Consider the following 15,889-nt stretch of genomic DNA (forward strand, 5'->3'; position numbering starts at 1 on the left):
TATATATATATATATATATATATATATATATATATATATATATATATATATATAGGTAGTAACTGTTCTCGAAAGAACAGATACCATTGATGACCGTGCAGCTTCTCTACAATAAATGATAATTAATTGAAACCTTCAGTTGCCGACAGGTGTTGTTGATATACCTCGATGGGAGCAGCTGAAAATGTGTACCCCTACCGGGACTCGAACCCGGGATCTCCTGCTTACATGGCAGACTCTTTCTCCATCTGAGCCACTGAGGACACAGATGAATAGCGCGACTTCTCACGGGAAGCGTGCGAGGGATAATTCCTGGCAGCCGCGCCGTTCATCTGTGTCCTCGATGGCTCAGATGGATAGAGCGTCTGCCATGTAAGCAGGAGATCCCGGGTTCGAGTCCCGATCGGGGCACCCATTGTCAGCTGTCCCCATCGAGGTATATCAACAACACCTGTCAGCAGCTGAGGGTTTCAATTAATGATCATTTATTCTACAGAAGCTGCACGGTCATCAATGGTATCTTTTCTTTCGAGAACAGGTACTATCTTCATATATGTAGTTAAATGCTACCCAGCCACTGACCTTCGTCTGTGCGAATGCGCACGGGTTGCCCAAACTCTTACGGGAATCGTCACCTCAGTGTGCGCGAGTAATGAGTGGATGGGCAAATATCTATTAGGTACATTATGTATGAAGATTGTGGACAGTTGGGAATGTAGGTCTCACGGGAAGCGTGCAAGGGATAAGTCCCTGCATTCGCACTATTTATCTGTGTCCTCAGCGGCTCAGATGGATAGAGCGTCTGCCGTGTAAGCAGGAGATCCCGGGTTCGAGTCCCGGTCGGAGCACACATTTTCAGCTGTCCCCATAGAGGTATATCAGCAACACCTGTGCCGGTCAGTGTGGCCGAGCGGTTCAAGGCGCTTCAGTCTGGAACCGTGCGACCACTACGGTCACAGGCTCGAATCCTGCCTCGGGCATGGATGTTTATGATGTCCTTAGGTTAATTAGGTTTAAGTAGTTCTAAGTTCTAGGGGACTGATGACCTCAGATGGTAAGTCCCACAGTGCTCAGTACCATTTGAACAACACCTGTCGGCAGCTGGGATTTCAATTAATTATCATTCATTGTACATATGTTCATTAATCGGTGCACTCAAGGAGTACGCCGGAAAAAATAATAGTTATACTTTCTGCCACCAGGTGAAAACACGGCGCTGTAAGCTGTCAGGATGCGGTGTGGATGCAGAGAAAGGGGAGGAATGATCAAACACAGGTAATGGTGGTTCTGGCACGTTTATTAGGAAACGGTCACAAGCAACAGCGCGCCTTCAGTATGCGAGTAGCCTGTTTGTATATTTACAGCGTTATAGACTGTGATAATACCGCTGACAGCGCTCTGCGCCCTAGGCAGGAGATTCTGTGGTTGGACGGACTAGCAGCTAGCGAGTGGATGGAGAAGTGTAAGGACATGTTTATTTTTTTTTTTTTAAAGTGAGACGCAAGGAAATGTAAAATGAGGCTGGATGTTGTTGGTAATGTTTGGGTTGTGGAATTACTGACAACTATATAATTTTTGGAACTGGAAGGTAATATTTTCTAAATACATTGTTTTCTCTTCAACAAAATCTTTCTTTTGCTAACCATTTGCCTCCTAGTAGTTAGAGTCTATAACAGCTAGAATCTTTTTGCTTAGTTGGCTGTAGTTACTGCTTACTGCAATTGCTGTAGTTCGTGTTATGAACATTTTCTGTGAGGTAAGTGGCTTATAAAAAAATGGGGATCGTGACTGAAATGAGTTTAGGCAATTAACAGAGTTGGAGGTAGTTCCATATTTCTTTAATTTCACAGTTTTTGGATTTTTATTATTGTTAGGATTTCTTGCATTTAAGGGCCATTCTTTTGTGCTAATTATTGCAAGTCATGTTGTCACTGTATGGCAGTCAGATTAAGTTGGGCTTGTATATTGTGGGTGATAAATGAACAGGTTAAGCTTGAGTTGTCTTTGTCAAGGAAAATTGTGAAGGTCAGTGCTTAAATGATAAAAATAAGTAAAGACATAGTTTCAGGTATGGCTCCTAGATTCGGCAACATGCTGCGTACGTAACTGGGCATGGTCGACAGTTGCTCGCAGCATATTCGGTGTAATCAGAGTGATTTGTCGCCGTATAGTATCCTTCAGACCAGGAAGAGTCCAGGTACATCGCTGAACACGAGCTTTCATATAGCCCCACAACCATAAATCACATGGATTTTGGTTGCGGGATCTGGAAAGCCACACATTGTCCAGAGATGGTGTGCTCATTACTGAAAGCTTCTTGAAGCAAATATTTCGCCTGGAAAGTGACATGTTCTGTCGCCCCATCTTGCATGAAAATAGTGGTGTGGACCCACTTGAGTTCTTGCAAAGCTGGAATCACGTGTTGCACAAAGAGATTCTTATAAGCGGCGGATGTCACTGTACATCTAACAGTCCCGCCAGGTGTCATCTCCGCCAAGAAAAACAGACCGAGAATGAAGGGGCTTGTGGAACCACACCACGCAGACTTATAAGCTGAGAGCAGTAGATGTTTCTGCATAATATGTGGCAGAGTAGAACCCCATATGTAACAGTTCTGTACATTCACGACACCATGCGAAGTATGTGCCTCCTCCGTCCCAGCCACATGTCATCCATTTCCTTGTATGCCAAAATAAAAATAAATAAAAAATAAAAAAACTATGGGTAAAGTCACGGCATTGTAGCCTATGTTGGTGCACATTCTGAATCTTGTAGGGATACCAATGTGAAATGTGCCGCAAAAAAATGGTTCAAATAGCTCTGAGCGCTATGGGGCTTAACTTCTAAGGTCATTAGCCCCCTAGAACTTAGAACCACTTAAACCCAACTAACCTAAGGACATCACACACATCCATGCCCGAGGCAGGATTCGAACCTGCGACCGTAGCGGGTGCCGCAAAACCTTTTGAACTGTTGACCAGGGGAAAGACAATTCCCGTGACACAGCTCGAGCAGCCGGCCGGAGTGGCCGAGCGGTTCTAGGCGCTTCAGTCTGGAACCGCGCGACCGCTACGGTCGCAGGTTCGAATCCTGCCTCGGGCATGGATGTGTGTGATGTCCTTAGGTTAGTTAGGTTTAAGTAGTTCTAAGTTTTAGGGGACTGATGACCTCAACTGTTAAGTCCCATAGTGCTCAGAGCCATTTTTTGAACAGCTCGAGCACTGGCTGCAGAATTTGATGCATGTGCTGCTCGGTCGGCTATAGCTACAGCAACATCAACAACTGCAATGAGAATGGGCAGTATTCCTCTCTCTGCTGCACCACGTAATTCACCTGTTTCTTCAAATTTCTTGATCATATTATTTAGCCCATTTATCGACATGGGGCCTCTTCGCAGCTGTTTCTGTCGGTGATATTTCCACAATACAGCCCTGCTATTGCTACAGTTCTGATAAAACAGTTTTACCAGCAGTGCACAGTCTTTCTTCTCAATAGCCATTGCATTTCATACGGAAAAATTCAACCTTCTTAATCCTTTACACTAACAGCCACTTCACGGAAGAAATCAAGACGCGGTGCCAAGCGACAAACAACATACTGACGTAAAAAAACAGGAAACATTTCACATTCTGAAACTTCGTGGCAGATTAAAACTGTGTGCCGGATCGAGACTCGAACTCGAGACCTTTGCCTTTCGCGGGCAAGTGCTCTACCAACTGAGCTACCCGTCCTCACAGCTTTACTTCTGCCAGTACCTCGTCTCCTACCTTCCAAAGCTGTGAGGACGGGGCGTGAGTCGTGCTTTGGTAGCTCAGTTGGTAGATCACTTGCCCGCGAAAGGCAATGGTCCCGAGTTCGAGTCACGGTCGGGCACACAGTTTAAATCTGCCAGGAAGTTTCATATCAGCGCACACTCCGCTGCAGAGTGAAAATCTCATTCTGGATTTCACATTCTGACTGCTTACTGCGCCATACTTTCACCTCTTGGCAGAAAGTGGAACTATTATTTTTTTCAGTATACTCCGTGAGCACACCGATTAATGAACATACCTACGATATTGTAGCATCCTGCGATGTATGCAGCCCTCGGAACACCAATACTTCTAACTATAAGCACATGGAATGATCACATAGGCTATGTCAGAGTTAAAGCAAGTGACAAACTTTAATTCATTTGTAGATTACTGGAAAAGTGCAATTAGTCCATAAAGCACTCATGGGAACAATTCTAGAATATTACTCAACTGTATGGGACCTCTACCAAAAAGGACTAACAGGGTATCTCAGCCCGCCCGGTTGGCCGTGCGGTCTAATGCACGACTTTACGGGCGGCAAGGAGCGCCGGGTCCCCGGCACGAATCCGCCCGGCGGATTTGTGTCGAGGTCCGGTGAACCGGCCGGTCTGTGGATGGTTTTTAGGCCGTTTTCCATCTGCCTCGGCGAAAGCGGGCTGGTTCCCCTTATTCCGCCTCAGTTACACTATGTCGGCGATTGCTGCGCAAACACGTTTTCCACGTACGCGTACACCACCATTATTCTACCACGTTCCCTGGAGGGTCCACCGGGGGCCAAACCGCACAATAACCCTGGGTTCGGTGTGGGGCGGCGGAGGGGTGAAGTGGACCACTGCGGCTGCGGCGGGGACGGAGCCTCTCCGTCGTTTCTAGGTCCCCGGTTAACACACAATCCAATACAATACAACAGGGTATGTTCAACGTTTGCAAAGAAATGCAGTACTAATGTTCACAGTTTTGTTTGACCCACGGAAGAGTGCCACGGAGATGCTGAAAAAACTGACCTGGCAGACGCTTGAAGACAGACGCTATCTATCCCACAAAACTCTACCTAGAAAGTTCTAAGAAGCTGCGTAGAATCTAGGAATATACTACAACCCCCCACCTATCACTCCGTAAAGACTGCGAAAGTAAGATTACACTAATTACAGAACAAAAGAGACATTTAAGTAATCATTCCTTCTGTGCTTGATACGCAAATGAAACGGAAGAGCCTCTAACACATGGTGCAATGGCAATTACCTTCCACTATGCACTTCACGGTGGTTTGCAGAATATAAATATGCACTGACCACAGCCCACATCTACGTTTGATGCCACCTGGTGACGTTGCGGGCACGTGATGCGGTAACAAAAGTATGTAACCGGAGCAGTCGCGGACGGGAGATCGCTCTAGAAAAGATATTGACTGCAAATGGGGAAATCATTTGAGATAAGCGACTTTGACAAAGGGCAAATTATTATTTTTATTATGAGAGCCTGTGAACGAATATCTCGAAAACGGGGAAGCTGGTCCAATGTCCATGTGCTACCGTCGTGAGCATGTACGGAAAGAGGTAGAAGGACAGTGAAACTACCACTAGGCGCTAAATGGTTGGACGTCCACGACTCTTCACTGAATGTGAGGTTCGGAGACTTGTTTCCCCGCAAAGTAGGATAGATGGTAATCTGTGGCATCTCTGCTGAAAGCGCACAATGCTGGTTAACGCACAAGTGTTTCAGAACACCGCGTTCATCGTATGTTGCTGAACACGGAGCTCCGCAGCAGACCATTCCTACGTGTTCACATGTTGCCCAACGACATCGTCAATTACGATTGCTGTGGGCAAGGGGGCCATCGGTATTCGTCCGTATATTAATGGAAACGCGTTGGTTTTTCTGGTGGAGCACATTTTTGCCACAAACGCCGTCATCGAGGTGAAAGGCAGATCGAAACGTGCAGCGTGCCACGGACGCAGGCTGGTGGGAGCAGTATTATGCTATGGTAGACATTCTTTTACGCTTGCATGGGACCTGTGATAGAAATCGAAGGCTGACAGCTGCGGACCACCTACATCCTTTCATCCTTCATGTCTTCCCCGATGGCGACGTTATCTTTCGGCAGTATGTGTCCGTGTCTCGGAGCCAGAACCGTGCTACAGTGCTATGATAAGATATAGTGAAATCAGATTGAAGTATCGGCGACCAATTTCCGCTGATGTGGATCGTATGATACTCAAATCAGTCGTCCGTTATACGCGAATTACATGATCTGTGAGTAGACATCTAAACCACAAACCCACCAATAGAGCGTCAGATACCTGATACGCTTAATAAGTGATGTATTTCGTTCCAAAGACGGACAGATAATGTTTTGGCTCATCAGTGTAGATGTAGATTTAGGTTTCGGAAACAACGCCTGCAACGGGGGCAGTCACCCAAGATGTGGAAAGAGTACTTCCGGATGCCATGAAGGGTAAAGGGTGCAGCCAGCTGCAGGTGGTGGCTCATGTCGGCACTAATGACGTGTGTCGCTATGGATCGGAAGAGATTCTCTCTGGTTTCCGGCGGCTATCTGAGTTGGTGAAGACTGCCAGTCTTGCTAGCGAGATGAAGGCAGAGTTCATCATCTGCAGCATCGTCGACAGGACTGATTGCGCACCTTTGGTACCGAGCCGAGTGGAGCGTCTGAATCACAGGCTCAGACGGTTCTGCGACCGTGTAGGCTGCAGGTTCCTCGACTTGCACCATAGGTTGGTGGGGTTTCGGATTCCGCTAAATAGGTCAGGTGTCCACTACACACAGAAGGCGGCTACACGGGTAACAGGGGCTGTCTGGCGTGGACTGGGCGGGTTTTTAGGTTAGACAGTCTCGGGAAGGATCAAAAAGGGCTCCAGTCTCAAAGGGCACAGAGCAAAGAAACGACGAGAATCGACGAAGCATCGGTCGGTATTGTAGTCGTAAATTGTCGTACCTGTGTTGAAAAAGTACCAGAGCTTCAAGTGCTGATAGAAAACACCGAAGCTAAAATCGTTATAGGAACAGAAAGCTGGCTAAAGCCGGAGATAAATTCTGCCGAAATTTTTACAGAGGCGCAAACTGTGTTCAGAAAGGATAGATTAAATAAAGTAGGTGGTGGTGTGTTTGTGTCTGTTGCTAGTAGTTTATCTTGTATTGAAGTTGAAATAGATAGTTCCTGAGAATTGTTATGGGTACAGGTTATACTCAATAGTCGTACCAAAATAATAACTGGCCCCTTCTACCGCCCCCCCCCCCCCCCCCCGCCTCCCGCGACCCAGATAATGTAATAGCTGAACGGTTCAAAGGAAACTTGTGTCTCATTACAAATAAGTACCCCACTCATACAGTTATAATTGGTGGAACTTCAATCTGCCCTCGATTTGTTGGCGAAAATACATGTTCAAAGCCGGTGGTAGACAGAAAACATCTTCCGAAATTGTAGTAAATGCTTTCTCTGAGAATTACTTTGAACAATTAGTTCATGAGCCCACACGAATTGTAAATGGTTGCGAAAACACACTTGACCTCTCAGCCACAAATAATCCCGATCTAATAGAGAGCGTCATGACGGATACAGGGATTAGTGAACACAAGGTCATTATAGCGAGGCTAAAAACCATATCAACCAAGACCACTAAAAAAAACGTAAAATATATCTATTTAAAACAGCACATAAAAATTCTCTTGATGTCTTCCTAAGGGAGAGTCTCCATTCCTTACAAGCTAGGTATCTAAGTGTAGACCAGATATGGCTCAAATTCAAAAATATAGTATCAACAGCAATAGATAGATTCATATCGCATTAGTTAATAAGAGACGGGACTGATCAACCGTGGTACACAAAACACGTCAGAACACTGTTTCATAAGCAACGAAAAAGCATGCCAAATTCAGAAGAACGCAAAATCCCCAAGACTGGCTACGTTTCACGGAAGCTCGAAATTCAGTACGGACGTCAATGCGAGATGCTTTTAATAGTTTCCACAGTGAAACATTGTCTCAATATATGGTAGAAAACCCAAAGAGATTCTGGTCGAATGTAAAGTACACCAGTGGCAAAAACCAGTCAATGCCGTCACTGCGCGATAGCGATGGAAATGTTACCGATGATGGTGCCACTAAAGCGGAGTTACTAAATACAGTTTCTCGTAATTCCTTCACGAAAGAAGACGAAGTAAATATTCCAGAATTCGAAGCCAGAACAGCTGTTAGCATGAGTGACATAAAAGTAGATATCTTAAGCGTTGCGAAACAGGCCGGCTTGTGTGGCCGTGCGGTTCTAGGCGCTTCAGTCTGGAACCGCGTGACCGCTACGGTCGCAGGTTCGAATCCTGCCTCGGCCATGGATGTGTGTGATGTCCTTAGGTTAGTTAGGTTTAAGTAGTTCTAGACCGTAGCGTTCGCGTGGTTCCAAACAGTAGCGCTGTGATGTCCTTAGGTTAGTTAGGACATCACACCCATCCATGTCCGAGGCAGGATTCGAACCTGCGACCGTAGCGTTCGCGTGGTTCCAGACAGTAGCGCCTAGAACCTCTCGGCCACTCCGGCCGGCAAGGGATTTCAGATCGATTCCATATTTCTAGATTTACAGAAGGCTTTTGATACCGTTCCCCACAAGCGACTGTTAATCAAATTGCGTGCATATGGAGTATCGTCTCAGTTGTGTGACTGGATTTGTGATTTCCTCTCAGAGAGGTCACAGTTCGTAGGGATCATTGAGTAGAGCGGCTCACCTTCAACTGCGCAACGCTACACGTTGTTCACATCCAACTGCCCAACACTACACAAGCGAATATTCCAACAATTCCAACCAGCCACAGACAGCACACAGCACAGTCAGTGATTTTCATACAGAGCGCCACGTGGCGTTACCAATATAAAAACCTAAACAGCCTACTTACACACTTGTCCGTCCTCTGCTGGAATATTGCTGCGCGGTGTGGGATCCTTACCAGGTAGGACTGACGGAGGACATCGAAAAGGTGCAAAGAAGGGCAGCTCGTTTCGTGTTATCGCGCAATAGTGATGAGAGTGTCACTCATATGATACGCGAGTTGGGGTGGTATTCAATAAAACAATGGCGGTTTTATTTGCGGCGAGATCAATTTACGAAATCTCAATCATTAACTTTCTCTTCTGAAAGCGAAAATATTTTGTTGACACCCTCCTACGTAGGGAGAAATGATCATCATAATAAAATAAGAGAAATCAGAGCTCGAACGGAAAGATTTAGGTGTTCCTTTTCCCCACGTGCCATTCGAGAGTGAAATGGTAGAGAAGTAGTATGAAAATGGTTAGATGAACCCTCTGCCAGGCACTTAAGTGTGAATAGCAGAGTAGCCATGTAGATGTAGATGTAGAACGGAACGATATTACTCATAAGGGAATAATCAGTTGAGTGGCAGCATGGTGTGTGGGAAGTTAATGTAGAATAACGCATACTTTCGTAGTATACCATAGAGCAATACAGACTTGGGAATTCGTGCAGTAGGAGTACTGTTTGCTGACGAAACCGCCGTGTCTGCAGACAAGGCAAGCCGGACTGGATGAAGAACTGCAGCGCCTGGCCAGTCCACGCCACCATACGTCATCAACCCCTCCCGTGAGTCGGTGCCTCTGAGCGCGCAGCTCCCCAGATTTCAGGCCCCTTATCATTTAGCCAATCAGTATCATGTATTGCAGCGTTGCTGAGGGTTCTAATTAAATACTGATGTCAGTAATATCTCCAATGTCCGTAAGATCAATTGCGCTCTGAAGGCTATGCTTCCTATGGCATAAATCGTATAGTTTGTCAGCACATGTAATATTAACCAGTGATGTCGGGAAGGGAATGCTGTCTCCCTTCCGTCTTAGTAGTTTCTCGCCTGCTTAGGTGGAGGTGGGTGACGCTGCACTATGACTGGACCCCAGTTCTTGGATGACGCTTGGACGGTTTGGACGTCTACCATTACAGCTCTCGAGTTTTGATTAAGAGTGGTGTACACTAAACTTGACTAGACTTACGTAATAATATTACTATAACATTACGAAACATGCAATTAATAGTTTGGCTATAGTGACTCTGGTCCACTTCGTCAATTCCCATGTGCAAGTCACTACTCTCCCCATAACGTCACATGCCACGTCCTTTTTCATTATGCATGCGGTCCATGTTTCATCGAGCTATTGGCTTGGCAGTGACAAAACATCCGAAAGATACTTTCGTCCTTAAGTTTTGCACACCATCGTATTAATAAAGCTTAAGTAGCCGGATAATTATATCTGTGGATGACAAATGTCCTTAGGAAAACTAGCAAAGTAGGAGACACTGCTGGCCGCTGTGGACGAGCGGTTCTAGGCGCTTCAGTCCGGAACCGCGTTGCTTCTACGGTCGCAGGTTCGAATCCTGCCTCGGGCATGGATGTGTGTGATGTCCTTAGGTTAGTTAGGTTTAAGTAGTTCTAAGTCTAGGGGACTGATGACCTCAGATGTTAAGTCCCATAGAGCTTAGAGCCATTTGAACCATATTTCCAGAAGACACTGACACTTGTACTTCCGGAACTTAAGCGTCTATCACGTGTTGATATCAGTGACACTTGACAATAACGTGACAACGTTTAAAGTGCTCTACATGTTGTAGGCCACGGTAGTACAGGTATCCAGAGGAAATGATCCCGAGTCTACCGCCTGTAGCCGAGCACTGCTGACAGAGTCCGCTGCAGTACAGCAGGGTGAGGCGACGAATTCAGCAGAGTGCAGCGGGCTGGAGTGATGAGAGTTCAGTGGCAGCGGCGGTGAGAACACGGTGGTTTGGCGTAGTTGGCAATGATCTGCTTGAAGTTTTCTTTGCGGCGATATCTATTTACGAAATTTCAATCACCAACTTTCTCTTCCGAATGCGAAAGTATTTTGTTGACACCCACCTACGTCGGGAGAAATGTTCATCATAATAAAATAAGAGAAATCAGAGCTCGAACGGAAAGATTTAGGTGTTCCTTTTCCCACGCGCCATTCGAGAGTGGAATGATAGACATCTACATCTACAACTACATGGATTCTCTGTAAATCACATTTAAGTGCCTGGCAGAGGGTTCATCGAACCACCTTCACAATTCCCTACTATTCCAATCTCGTATAGCGCGGGGGAAGAATGAACGCCTATATCTTTCCACACGAGCTCTGGTTTCCCGTATTTTATCTTTGTGATCGTTCCTCCCTATGTAAGTCGGTGTCAACAAAATATTTTCGCATTCGGAGGAGAAAGTTGGTGATTGGAGTTTCGTGAGAAGATTCCGTCGCATCGAAAAACGCCTTTGTTTTAATGATGTACATCCCAAATCCTGTATCCTTTCTATGACACTCTCTCCCATATTTCGCGACAATACAAAACGTGCTGCCCTTCTTTGAACTTTTTCGTGGTACTCCGTCAATCCTATCGAATGCGACGAAACCGGTTAAACAGTTCGTGCACAGTAGATTAGTTGTTTGAGCTCCAATATAAGCTGTGATAAGTTTTTTCAGTATGATCTTAATATTAGTATCTACATCTACATCGAAAATCTGAAAGCCGCCATTTAATGCCTCTATGGGTGCTGTAATTGTTATTATCTTATCCTCACGATCCCTATGTGACGATACATAGGGGGTTGCAATGTATTCCTACAGTCATCATTTAAAGGCGGTTCTTGAAACTTTGTTAATAGACATTCTAGGGATAGTTTACGCCTACCTTCAAGACTTTTCCGCCGGCCGGAGTGGCCGTGCGGTTCTGGACGCTACAGTCTGGAACCGAGCGACCGCTACGGTCGCAGGTTCGAATCCTGCCTCGGGCATGGATGTGTGTGATGTCCTTAGGTTAGTTAGGTTTCATTAGTTCTAAGTTCTAGGCGACTGATGACCTCAGAAGTTAAGTCGCATAGTGCTCAGAGCCAAGACTTTTCCAGCTTAGCTGCTTCAGAATCTCTGTGAAACTCTACGATGGATCAAATAAATCTGTGATCATTTTTTGCTGCCATTCTCCATATAAACTACTGTCCCGTGTTAATCCTATGTGGCATAGGTCCCCCGCTCTTGAGCAATATTCTAGAACCGGTCCCACGAATGATTTGTAAGCAATCTTCTTTGTAGACTGACGACACTTCCCCAGTATTCTACCAATAAACCGGTCTGCCGCCTTCCTTATCCACGACTGAACCTATGTGATTTTGTATCCCTACAAAGTGTTACACTCAGGTATTTGTATGAGTTGGTCGGTTTCAACCGTGAATCATTGATATTATGGTCGTAGGATAGTACAATTTTTTGTGAAGTGCACAATTTTACATTTTTGAACACTTAAACCAAGTTGCAAATCTTTGCACCAGTTTGAAATCTTATCAAGATCTGACTGAACTTTTACACAGCGTCTTTCAGACAGTACTCCGTTATAGATAGGCGCATCATCTGCAAGAACTTGGAGGTTGCTGTTAATATAGTCTACAAGGTCATTAATACGCAACATGAAAATCAAGGATCCCAACATACTTCACTGGGGCACATCTGAAGTTACTTCTCCATCTGACGAGGACTCTCCATCCAAGATAACATGCTGCGTTCTACCTACCAAAAAATTATCACTCCAGTCCCAAATTTCATTTGATATCCCATACGATCGTACTTTTGACAATGAGCGCAAGTCTAGCATTGAGTCAAAGCTCTTCGGAAATCAAGAAATACTGCGTCTACCTGACTGTCTTGATCAAAGCTTTTAGTATGTGATGTGCGAAAAGTGCGAGTTGGGTTGCACATGATCGATATTTTCGGAAACCGTACTGGTTGGCGTGCAGAAGGTCATTGTGTTCAAGGTACCTCATCATATTTGAGCTCAGCGTATGTTCTAAGATTCTACAACAAATTGATGTCAAGGATATAGGACAGTACTTTTGTGGATCACTTCCATTACCCTTCTTGTAGACGGGTGTGAACTGTGCTTTCTTCCATGAACCGGCGACGGTGTTTTGTTCGAGTGATTCACGGTAGATTATAGTTAGAAGAGGGGATAACTCAGCCGCAAACTCAGTATAGAATCTGACAGGGATTCCATCGGGAACTGATCTTTGTTCAGTTTTAAAGATTTCTTAACACTACTGAGAGTAACACTTATTTCGGATTAAATCGAGGCAGTTCTCCTGCGTTTTCCTTTGTAAAGGAACACTTAAACACGCAGTTAAGCAGTTCAGCGTTTGCTTTGCTACCCTCAATTTCAGTTCCTGTCTCATTCACTATGGACTGAACACTAACTTTGGTTCCACTAACATAATCTATTGATTATGAAAGAAAAGCAAATGAGGAAAAACTTAAATAATATATAGACAAAGAAAAACAAAATTTATTTTGAAGCCCGTGTCAACAAGAAAAGAAAGGAAATGGCAATAATGACAGCACCAAATGAGAGGGAGTAGGGGGAGGTAAGATTCCATACATATTTCCACGTGTAAACGCCGCTTAATCACAGTATTTGGCCTCAAAAGATGCTGCTATGTCATAGGTAATTCATATTTTACTTATCCTTTATTTATTTCTACCAAAGTGTTTTTCTCAGCGATATTGCTGTAGATAATTAAGGTTGCTGTATACGCCATCATATGCTGACATTTACCTTTATTTTGCTTTGCTCATGTATGATCTGCACAGATTTCTTTTGTTTCTGTTTAATCGAATTTTTATGTTGTTCACAAATTAAACTTTTCGCCCTATTTGAGGCCATAGAAGCATGGTCTTTTACGAATGTACTTTTGACCAAAAGGCGATTCTGGTAGCCGGAGTCTGGGATCTTTGTCCCATCCTGCCTTTTGGGTTCTTGTTTGATATTTTCACAAAAACTTTCATCCCCTGACACATACTTCTTTAGAAGTGAAATACCATCCTCCGTAGATTTAGCTTTAAATATGTTTCAATAAAATGAAATATTTTTATACAAATTTCCTTCCCTATTTTACCCCCCGTAGGAGCTGAATTTCTAAAAAAACAATGAACATTCTTTTTTTATTTCCATCCGAGAAATCGAATATCAATTTTCACAGATACAGCTTTAAAAATGCTTTAGTAAGTACTTTGATATTACTTATTGTTATGTTTATTATTAAATAAGCTTGTAATGTTTTGTTACGGTTCCGTACCTCAATCGGTAAAACCGCAACCCTTATAGGGGCACATTGTTCTCCGTTTGTCTGTCTGTCCGACTGCTAAAAACCCTTTTTCTCAGAAACAGGTCGACTTCTCAAGTTGAAATTTATGTCACATACTAAGGTATACCGTTTCTTGGCGGTTTAAGAAATTGAAACTTCTAAGTCAGTGCAATCAAAACCTTCCCGCTCGCCTAGAATCTTGATATTTGGTACGAAGCAAGGTTTCACAGTAAAGTTAAAAGAATAACCTGAAAAATGTAAATTATTAATAATGCCATACGTAAAAAGAATTTTGTCGTTTGTATCCGACTGTCTGTCCTTCCGTTCGTCTATTAAGACCCCTTTCCCTCAGGAATTCATTGACGTATCAAGCCGAAATTTGTGTCACATACTATGGTCTGTAGGGAAGAAAAAAAAAATAGATACGAGGAAGGTAATTGCAAGGAAACCATGGGTAACACAAGAAATACTTCGACTGATCGACGAAAGAAAGAAGTATAAACATGTCTGGGGAAATTCAGCAATACAGAAGTACAAATCACTCAGGAACGAGATAAATAGGAAATGCAGGGAACCTAATGCGAAAAGGTTGCATGAAAAATGTAAGAAATCGAAAAAGAAATGATTGTCGGCAAGACCAACTCAACATACAGAAAAGTCAAATTGACAGTCAGTGAAGTATAAAAACAATGGCTGTAACATTAAGAGTGGATTGGAAATCCCACTCCTAACGCGGAGGAGAGAGCGGATGGATAGAAAGAGTATACTGAAGGCCTCTGTGAGGGGGAGGAATTGCCTGATTACAAATGGTTCAAATGGCTCTGAGCACTATGGGACTTAACTTCTGAGGTCATCATCCCCTAGAACTTAGAACTACTTAAACCTAACTAACCTAAGGACATCACAAACATGGCAGGGTCCGAGGCAGGGTCCGACCCTGCGACCGTAGCGGTCGCGCGGTTCCAGACTGAAACGCCTAGAACCGCTTGGCCACACCTGACGGCTGAGAATGTACGTCTGGAGCACAGCATTGTATGGTGGTGAAACACAGACTGTGGGAAAACCGTAACAGAAGAGAATCTAAGCATCTGGTACTACAGAAGAATGTTGAGAACTGGTGGACTGATATATGAAGGAACGTGGAGACTCTCCGCAGAATCGACAAGTGCCAGGAATGTATGGAAAACACTGACGCAAGAAGGGACATGAGCATAGGATATTTCTTAAGACCTCAGCGAATAACCTCTATGGTACTAGAGGGAGCTATAAAGAGCAAAATGTGTAGAGGAAGACAGAGATTGGAATCAGAATGAGATTTTTCACTCTGCAGCGGAGTGTGCGCTGATATGAAACTTCCTGGCAGATTAAAACTGTGTGTCGGACCGAGACTCGAACTCAGGACCTTTGCCTTTCGCGGACAAGTATTCTACCAACTGAGCTACCCAAGCACGAATCACGACCGTCCTCAGAACTTTAATTCCGCCATTACCTCGTCTCCTACCTTCCAAACTTCACAGAAGCTCTTCTGCGAACCTTGCAGGTCGAGCACTCCTGGAAGAAAGGACATTGCGGAGACATGGCTTAGTCATAGTCTGGGGGATGTTTCCAGAATGAGATTTCCACTCTGCAGCGGAATGTACGCTGATATGAAACTTCCTGGCAGATTTAAACTGTGTGCAGGTCCGAGACTCGAACTCGGGACCTTCGCCTTTCGCGGGCAAGTGCTCTACCAACTGAGCTACCCAAGCTCCCCGTCGTTACTGGATCCCCAGTTCCATATAGTACAGTACAATGAAAATGAAGTAGTGTGTACGCGTTGTATGGTTTCACGACAGTGAGATCAATCGATATGAAGCCGTAACAGATTGGTACGAAACAGCGATCGTGTTTGGACGTGCGTATGACCACACCGTGACTGATATTGGCTGATTTGTTGGTGCATCAACACGT

The 15,889-nt window shown here is 44.5% G+C and overlaps 1 non-coding gene across 1 annotated transcript; it reads left to right on the top strand.

The window, feature by feature from the left end:
• Nucleotides 1-337: 337 nt before the first annotated feature.
• On the top strand, nucleotides 338-411 carry Trnat-ugu. Its single transcript has one exon. It is a non-coding gene; the product is annotated as a tRNA-Thr (tRNA).
• Nucleotides 412-15,889: the final 15,478 nt, after the last annotated feature.

The sequence above is a fragment of the Schistocerca americana genome, chromosome 3 (assembly GCF_021461395.2).
Source record: "Schistocerca americana isolate TAMUIC-IGC-003095 chromosome 3, iqSchAmer2.1, whole genome shotgun sequence".
NCBI classification, from domain to species: domain Eukaryota; kingdom Metazoa; phylum Arthropoda; class Insecta; order Orthoptera; family Acrididae; genus Schistocerca; species Schistocerca americana.